We start from the raw sequence: 8,474 nt of genomic DNA on the forward strand, positions 1-8,474 counted from the left end.
GTAGGCCCAAAAAAACGTCAAGAATTCCATCAAAAGGCGAGAGGGTGAAAATAAGTGTTTGCGGGAGATGTGGTGTTGACGATCATCAAAATAGTCAATGTCGTGACTCCATGACTTCAACAAAATCCTATATTTTCCCCACTTGTGATTTGAATGAACCATAATGCTTGTTAAAAATGCTTACCATTGTTTTAAGTTTATTTTGTTGTTTAAATTACTTAATCTAGATGCATTTAAATATGAGTTTATTAATGTTTTAAGCTTATTGATATTTGTATTCACTATTTGTGTCCAATAACACCAAATAAGATAGATCAAAAAAGATTAACAAATAGCACATAACATGCTTACTACATCTTAGAGTCCCAAAATAAATCAAATTTTCGCTCTCGATACCACAAAGCGGCATGTGTAGGCATTACGAGTACGGGGTGTTGAACCGACTTGTTAAAAGCTAATCGATATGAAAACATACATACAAACACACCGCAATCACCTGAACCCGATGCCTGTTGTGGAGTAAGATGTTTTGGATGAACCTTGAAGGTGATCTCGTATTCTTTGACATCGAATCCTTTACTCTCTAATACGCCATTCAAGTCTAAGTATTTTCGGAGCTTATCCTTTGAAATTGTCTCCATGCTCGACCAATATAAGTTGCACATTGGAACTCCTTCCACTACACACATCATGCTATCATAATAGGTAATCACTCCGATCATGATATCCAACACCATAAGGCAATAATGTGATTTTTCCTCGTTTGCCGTAATGAATACCTATAAAGTTTTATTAATATTAGACAACATATAATGCGGTAAAAATGTAATTATTAAATATGTAGCTTACATGTTTGACGTTCTTTCATTTCCCAAGATAAAGGTAACCGTTACAGTGATTTGAAGGAATATCATGATATTCATTCTTCACGAGTGAAGTTAGGAATAAACAATTGACTGTAGACCAATCAGAATTTTCAGGTCGCAGTCTGTTTAAATAATATATCCATAGCTTAATATGCTGTTACAAGATACATTACATACACTAGTTAATATGATGTTAGAACATATAGATGAGTGACAACACCATACTCACATTCCCCTAATAATGACAATAATAAAAAAATATGTGACTTTTCTACTTACATCATTTGATAGCCATCCCTTTTCGGTGTTTGATTCGGGGTCAGTGGGGTCACTTGTATACTGCGGTGGTGTTGGCCGACGTAGTAAAGCATGCCAAAAAAATCGATAAACATCCAATACAGAGTAAATGTTTATCTTCACTCCGTCTCCATTTTTCTGAGCATAGCTAATCGTCAATTCAGGAGGTGTGTATGACTTGTTTCCAGCACCCAGTCTCCTTGCAAAATCCTATACAATACAATAACGAATTTAACCTAGCAAAATAGTGAAATAGATAACAAATATAAAAAAATTTAAAAGTAACTGTAGATGGTTCTAAGTTGGACAATAATGCACCATTTAAGTTAGAGGTCTAGCCCTTGAGGTTTTTTACAAGGGTATTGATTCTTTTATTACTTCAAACACCAAATGGGATAAAAACAAGATACAAGATATAAACATTACGCCACGAACATATTTTTGGCCAAAATTACAACAAACACCAAAAAGAAAAATTAACTTCAAATGTTAAAAAGAATGCATATGAACACACTGTATATTCAATAGCCAATGACGAAGTGTACCAGTAAGCTCAGATAACCCCTTAGTAGTGCTTCGAAGTATAAACTTTTCATCTCAGATTAACATAATAAATAGATATATGCCATGCATGATATTACGGAGTATCTAATTTACCTCAATGTTACCGTCGTTGTGTTATATAACTACGTGAATAAAATACATGAAATGACAATTTATTCAAATAATATTAATCAAAGAAACAGTACAACTTAATTTAATGTAATTTTTTTTTTGGCATTAGTCAGGCTCATCTTTACGCTTCCTTATTATATCACAACCTTATAGTTTGTCCAAAAATAGCTTGGTTTTCATTAGTATAATGAAACATATGAACTATTAACATATAAAACAACATATAGGGTTATAATTAATCAGTATACTAAATACTAATTATAATGCTAACATATACTGTTCTAATTAATCAGTATATATATAGGGTTCTAATTAGTCAGTGTACTAATTAGAATTGTTAACGAAAAACAACTAAATGTAATCAACTACTTTAAACTAAAATCACAAGAAAATAAATAATTAATAAGAAATAAAGAACTAATCTTGAACTACTGTTAACTAGAGTTCTAATCTTGAACTACGGTGGCGATGGATAGTGTCCGGTGACAATAATGGTGTACGGTGGCAATGGATGGTGATACGGTGGTGTAAAGCTGTAATTGCAAACAAAATACGTCAATACGCGAACCTAAATACAAACTATGCGAACCTTTGTCACCGATGGTGTACGGTGGCGATGGTGTACAGTGGAGATGGTGTACGGTGGCGATGGCGATGGGGATAGCGGTGGATTTGTTTAATTGGAACCCTAAACCCAAATACAAACTTTATCACCGGGAACCCAAATTCGCGAAATATTTCAACGTTTCGCGATATTTGTTATCTTCGAAACGGTTTTCGAGATTTTTTACCAACAATGTTTTTACGCGAATTATGATGTTTTCGAGAAAGTTTTTGCGCGATTCGCGAGCTATCGTAACACGTGGAGGTTTCTAATTGGCCTAGCCCTTTTTCGCGATACGCGATGGTTGACCGAGAAGTCAACGTCTATTACCAGTGGCGGAGCCACTCAATGATTACTGGGTGCACAGGCAACCAGTGGAATTTTCACTCTAATATAAATTTTGTTAGATTTTCATATAAGTGTATTATCTAATTAAGTTGTGCCACCCTTCCACATTTGCAATATCCTTGCTTTTATTCTTTTATGGTGGCCCAAAAACAAATTTACAGGTGCTGTTTTTGACTCTTCTTCTTAAATACTCCGGAGTAACAATTTTATATTCACCAAATTAAAATAATTAATTAAAAGAAAATTTACACTTCGAGTTGAAGACTCTGTTTTCAATTAATTCTCATTCAAATTCCGGTGTACAAATAATTAATAATACTAGTTAAATATTTATTTTAACTCAATGCAAATATCAAGTTCATTAAAAGTAATCATGTGTAAATTTTATCCACCATTTCAAAAAATTTGGTATGTTAAAGGTTTATATTTTAGGTATTACAGAGTATCCTTTATTTTTAGGTAATACGCAAGCGCAACGATGGAACACGCAAGAGCAACGGTCGAACTTAGCTTTTCGACAATAAAATTTGTAAAGCCAAATTTGCGCAATTGAATAAATGATGATTTTCTGAATTGATATCTTCTTGTTACTATAAAACATAAACATTTGCTAGTGTTTTTATGGTTCCTAAAGGAAACATCTCTAGCGACAATTATATTGGGTCTCCACTAACGGGTAAAACCCCTACGGTCTTATAATTGAGAGATAGGGTGAGATTTGTCTATTTGGGTCAATTTCTCTATATAAAATCCAAGATACTGACAAAAGTGAAAACAAACAAATAACCAAAAGAATTATAACCAATTGTTATTGGTCGTAAACTTCATAAAACATCTCTTATCATATACTCATCAACAGTTCATACATGAGTATACCCGAGTAACATTATACCAAGTCAACTTTAGCATATAAGCTCGTTTTATTTAACTTCAACAAATTTGTAAGATGGATAAAAGAAAAAACAATTACCCATGGTATACTTCATTTAACCATCTATATTCTATAGTAAGTAATGATTCAAATTATCTACATATAGCAATTGCTAATCAAAACTCAAAAGACAATAGTTATCACAGTAAAAGACACCCATTATCGCTATCACGCTATGTCCATATTTCAAGACAACGAAATAAATGGCATGCAACAACAAAATACTAAATGTACAGCAATAATATAATAATTAAGCAACAAAAATAAATACATACGCAAATTGAAAAATATATATACTTATTTACCTGTTTTTTTTTTTTTTAAATTTTTTAAAGCTCAAGAGCACGTCATATTGATAGCTCGTGGATTGTTGAGGTGTGGAGACATTTAAACATGCCGGAAAAAGTGTCACTAAAAACTGTTTAAACACTGAATATAACTACGTTAAATTCCTGTGTTTTTATCATTCTTGCTAGCTTTACGATTTTTCACTCTATTTTCGTTTATTGGAAGTGAGCTGATAACTTGGGGTTATCTAGTCTTGTTTGGGCTCACCTAGCCGGGTTTCCTAATATATATATATATATATATATATATATATATATATATATATATATATATATATATATATATATATATATATATATATATATATATATATATATATATATAGTAGATGGATCAAATGAGAACTTTTAAGCAATGAGAACTCTGAGAACTAAGGTAGTCGAGCAAAAAAATAGGACGTGGCCGAACAAAAATTCTTTTAGTCGAACAATTTTTATTTTTGGTCTTTTTGCTTGGTTCTACATTTATGTAGAACATGATGTAGAACAACATGTAGAACATGCTGTTCTACACATGTTCTACATCAATTTTCATCAAATTAAGTTAGAGTTTAGATTTAGGGTTTAGATTTTAGGGTTTTAGTGTTTAGATTTTAAGGTCCAGGGTTTAGATTTTAGGGTTTAGGGTTTAGATTTAGGGTTTAGAATGAGTTTTTTACACGAACGATTTAGAGTTTAGGGTTCAGGGTTTAGGGTTTAGGGTTGAGGGTTTACGGAGTAAACCCGAAACCCTAAACTCTAAATCGGGCTAAATAAAAAAAAATTGATTTTGATGTAGAACGTGTGAAACTTGAACAAAAATGGTGAAATTCGAACTAATTTGGAGAAATTTGAACTTATTTATGTTCTACAAAATTATCATTAGAAGAAAATCAGGTCCAATTTGAAAAAAATTTGAAAATTCGAACGTGTTCTACATTTTTCGGTTCTACCTTATGTGTTCTACATTGCATGTTCTACATTTTCACCAGCTCAAAATTTGCTCGACCACATTCTTCACGAACAATATTATCTTGAATGTTATTTTTGTCGAACGTTTTCCCGCCTAAATAATAACATTCATCACGAAGTCTCTTTTCTAAATATTCATATTTTCGTGTGATCTTGATGCCGGAAAAAAAATTTAAAAAAAAATAAAAAAATTTGCTTCCCCCCAAATGGTTACTTCCCCATTGATCCTGCCCATATATATATATATATATATATATATATATATATGTATATATATATATGTATATATATATATGTATATATGTATATATATATATATATAGTGGTAGGATCAATGGGGAAGTAACCAATCGGGGGAAAGCGGGGGAAAGCAATTTTTTTTTTTTTTCATGTTTTGAAAAAACTTTGTTCACGAACATTATAGATGGGATGAAAATATGAACATTTAGTAGAGACACTTTATGATAAATGTTTTTATTTTGGAGGGAAAACGCTCGAAGAAGTAATATATAACAATTATCGTGTTTTTCGAGCGTATGTTGAGGTTTTAGCTATTAGGGTTTAGATGTTAGGGTTTAGATATTAGGGTTTATGGGGTTTAGGGTTTAGATATTAGGGTTTAGAAATTTAGGGTTTAGGGTTTAGATTTAGGGTTTAGATTTAGGATTTAGATTGAGTTTTTAACACGAACGGTTTAGAGTTTTAGGGTTTAGGGTTTAGGGTTTGGTGTTTTGGGTTTATGGACCGTTCGTGTTAAAAAATCAATCTAAATCCTAAATCTAAACCCTAAACCCTAAATTTCTAAACCCTAATATCTAAACCCTATAAGCCCTACTATCTAAACCCTAATATCTAAAACCTCAACATACGCTCGAAAAACACGATAATTGTTATATATTACTTCTTTGATCATTTTCCCGCCAAAATAAAAACATTTATCACAAAGTGTCTATATTAAATGTTCATATTTTCATCCAATCTATAATGTTCGAGAACAAAGTTTTTTCAAAAAACGAAAAAAAAAAATTTACTTCACCCCGAATAGTTAATTCCCCCTTGATCCTACAACTATATATATATATATATATATATATATATATATATATATATATATATATATATATATATATATATATATATATATATATATATATATTTGAACTAATATGTTAATCTGAAATTGTGTTATAATTTCCAGCAATGTTTCGATCTAGATCATCATATTCAGGGACCCCACGGTGATTCGATTGTAAAGGCAATTAATAAGATGTTTGCGAAGCGATACATCGGAAAGAAAAGCAAGGTTAAAGCCAAATACTGGGATAAAATGGGGAATGACGTCAACCAGAGTTCGAAACGTACTATGTAAGTAATTATTTATACTTGATAACATTATATATATACATATACACAAACAAACACACACACACACATGTGTGTGTGTGTGCGCATACAAACCTATCACATGAATGGGGTGGGATTATGAAGAGAACCCATGACCCATTTTCAAGCTACATGACTCATATTCACACGACATGTTGTATATACAAATAGCAGGAACATAACCTAATTTTTATAGCAGCTAAAAACGAACAGCTCTAGATCAAAACTAACAGTTCTAAACGCAACAATTACGTCCCTATATGCACAAACAGATACATATGTATGTATATATATATATGTTTGTCTGTATGGGTGTGTGTGTGTGCGTATATATATATATAATATCAATTATTCTTTTGTTGTAATTATGCAGCTTTCAATGCAACGCCTTCAGAAAGAGAAGCCCCAACTGAGTGAGATAGAGATTATGGTGGAGGCTTTGGGCGCAAGACGTGGTTGGAGGAGAGGTATTGGGATGACAATACCCTCATCGTCTACATCCACGACATCCTCAACCCAAACAAGCAAACGATATTATACTTTAAACGATATTATACTTTGGACGAGGTTGAGGCTTTACAGGCCGCATATGAAAAGAAGATAATGATGAGAATGGAAAAAAATTCCGAAAGGAGATGAAGGAACAAATTAAGCACTACCATGAGAATTACACCTCAAAACTCTATGATGCGGTAGGTAAAGGAAAAGAGCCCTATTTGTATGTTGATTCCGAGGACAATGAGGATGATTGTGGTGATAATGATGAAGACGACGGATGTGGTGATAGTGATGAAGATGATGGATGTGGTGATAGTGGCGATGGTGCATAGGGATCTTTGGCGTGACTTTGGTGTTTAGACTTTAGTTTGTAATTCGAATGTTGAAGAATTTGATATTTTGAACAATTTGGTTTGTAATTCGTATGTTAAATGATTGTAATTTGTGTTATTAGAAATCGTTTAGTTTGTACTAGATTTGTTTGTTGATTGGCATGTTATAAAACGAGCAATAACAGGTTTTGTATGCGGCAAGAAAACCCAGCATTTTCGCGTGGGAAGCAGAAAAAGCAGCTGCCTCCTGTGCAGATTTTCGCATTTTGTGGCGACATGTCGCCACAAGAAGTCACCGCTAATAATAGATGACGTCATAATAGATTTTAATTTTCTTTTATTTGAAAAATAAATGTTGCCGCAATTTGTTGCCAAAAACTATATTTTAGAATTTCTTTTTCCTTTTCTTTTACCGTGTCTGGGCCCCACATGTGTCGCCACAAAAGACGCCGCCGCATAATATCAAAGGTGACACATCTATTGCGGCGACCGTTTTGTGACGTATTTGTCGCCGCAAATCAGTCTATTGTGGCGACATGTGTGCCTAATGTGGCGACATAATGTCGCCATATTAGACCAGAATTGTGGTAGTGAACTTGAGCCGTACAACAAATGATGAAACTTATATACACAAAATTTAGATATAAAACCCGTATCTATTCATGTATACATCGGAAACAATTAGCTTTTAGCAAGAAAAAAAATGTAATTCATAATAAACGAAATATTCACAACTAAACAAAATCAAACTACATATATAATGATTAATTGAAAAAGATTATAGATTTTAAGTTTACCTAGAAGAAGAAAAGTAGATCAGTAAAGTAAAACCTTAGATCGGTAATGCTTTGGGTAAAGAAGTATTTTTAACATAAGTTGTGAGCTGTGATTAGGTCAGATTATAAAGTCTGCTAGGGTTGACGATCCGGGTATCCAAGGATTGTGTAATTTGTTTGTTGATGCCTCTGTTGGGCTGGGCTGTTGTAATTGGGATCGGATTGGGCCTGTTTTTTAGATTGACAGAATAATGGGCTTCAAGGCCCGTTTTGTTTTTGATGTTATTTTCAAGGCTGTCCCAGTTACTTTTCCTGTTTTTGAGCATGGTGTATACCATGAGCAATATAAATCCAACTTTTATACAATACCATTTAATATCACCATTCAGTAAAAGACATATCTATGGTACTTCTTTATGATAATATGACGTACACCAACATTATCTTCAGCTGGAAAAAGAATAAA

At 32.6% G+C, this 8,474-nt stretch overlaps 1 long non-coding RNA gene across 1 annotated transcript; it reads right to left on the reverse strand.

Annotated features, from left to right (window-relative positions):
• Positions 1–295: 295 nt before the first annotated feature.
• Positions 296–8,133, reverse strand: LOC139877816 (uncharacterized). Its single transcript, XR_011768788.1, has 4 exons — positions 8,030–8,133; positions 1,146–1,373; positions 850–1,020; positions 296–779 (listed from the first exon to the last, which is right to left on the reverse strand). It is a non-coding gene; the product is annotated as an uncharacterized lncRNA (long non-coding RNA).
• Positions 8,134–8,474: the final 341 nt, after the last annotated feature.

This window comes from Rutidosis leptorrhynchoides, chromosome 11 (genome assembly GCF_046630445.1).
Source record: "Rutidosis leptorrhynchoides isolate AG116_Rl617_1_P2 chromosome 11, CSIRO_AGI_Rlap_v1, whole genome shotgun sequence".
Classification (NCBI taxonomy): Eukaryota; Viridiplantae; Streptophyta; class Magnoliopsida; order Asterales; family Asteraceae; genus Rutidosis; species Rutidosis leptorrhynchoides.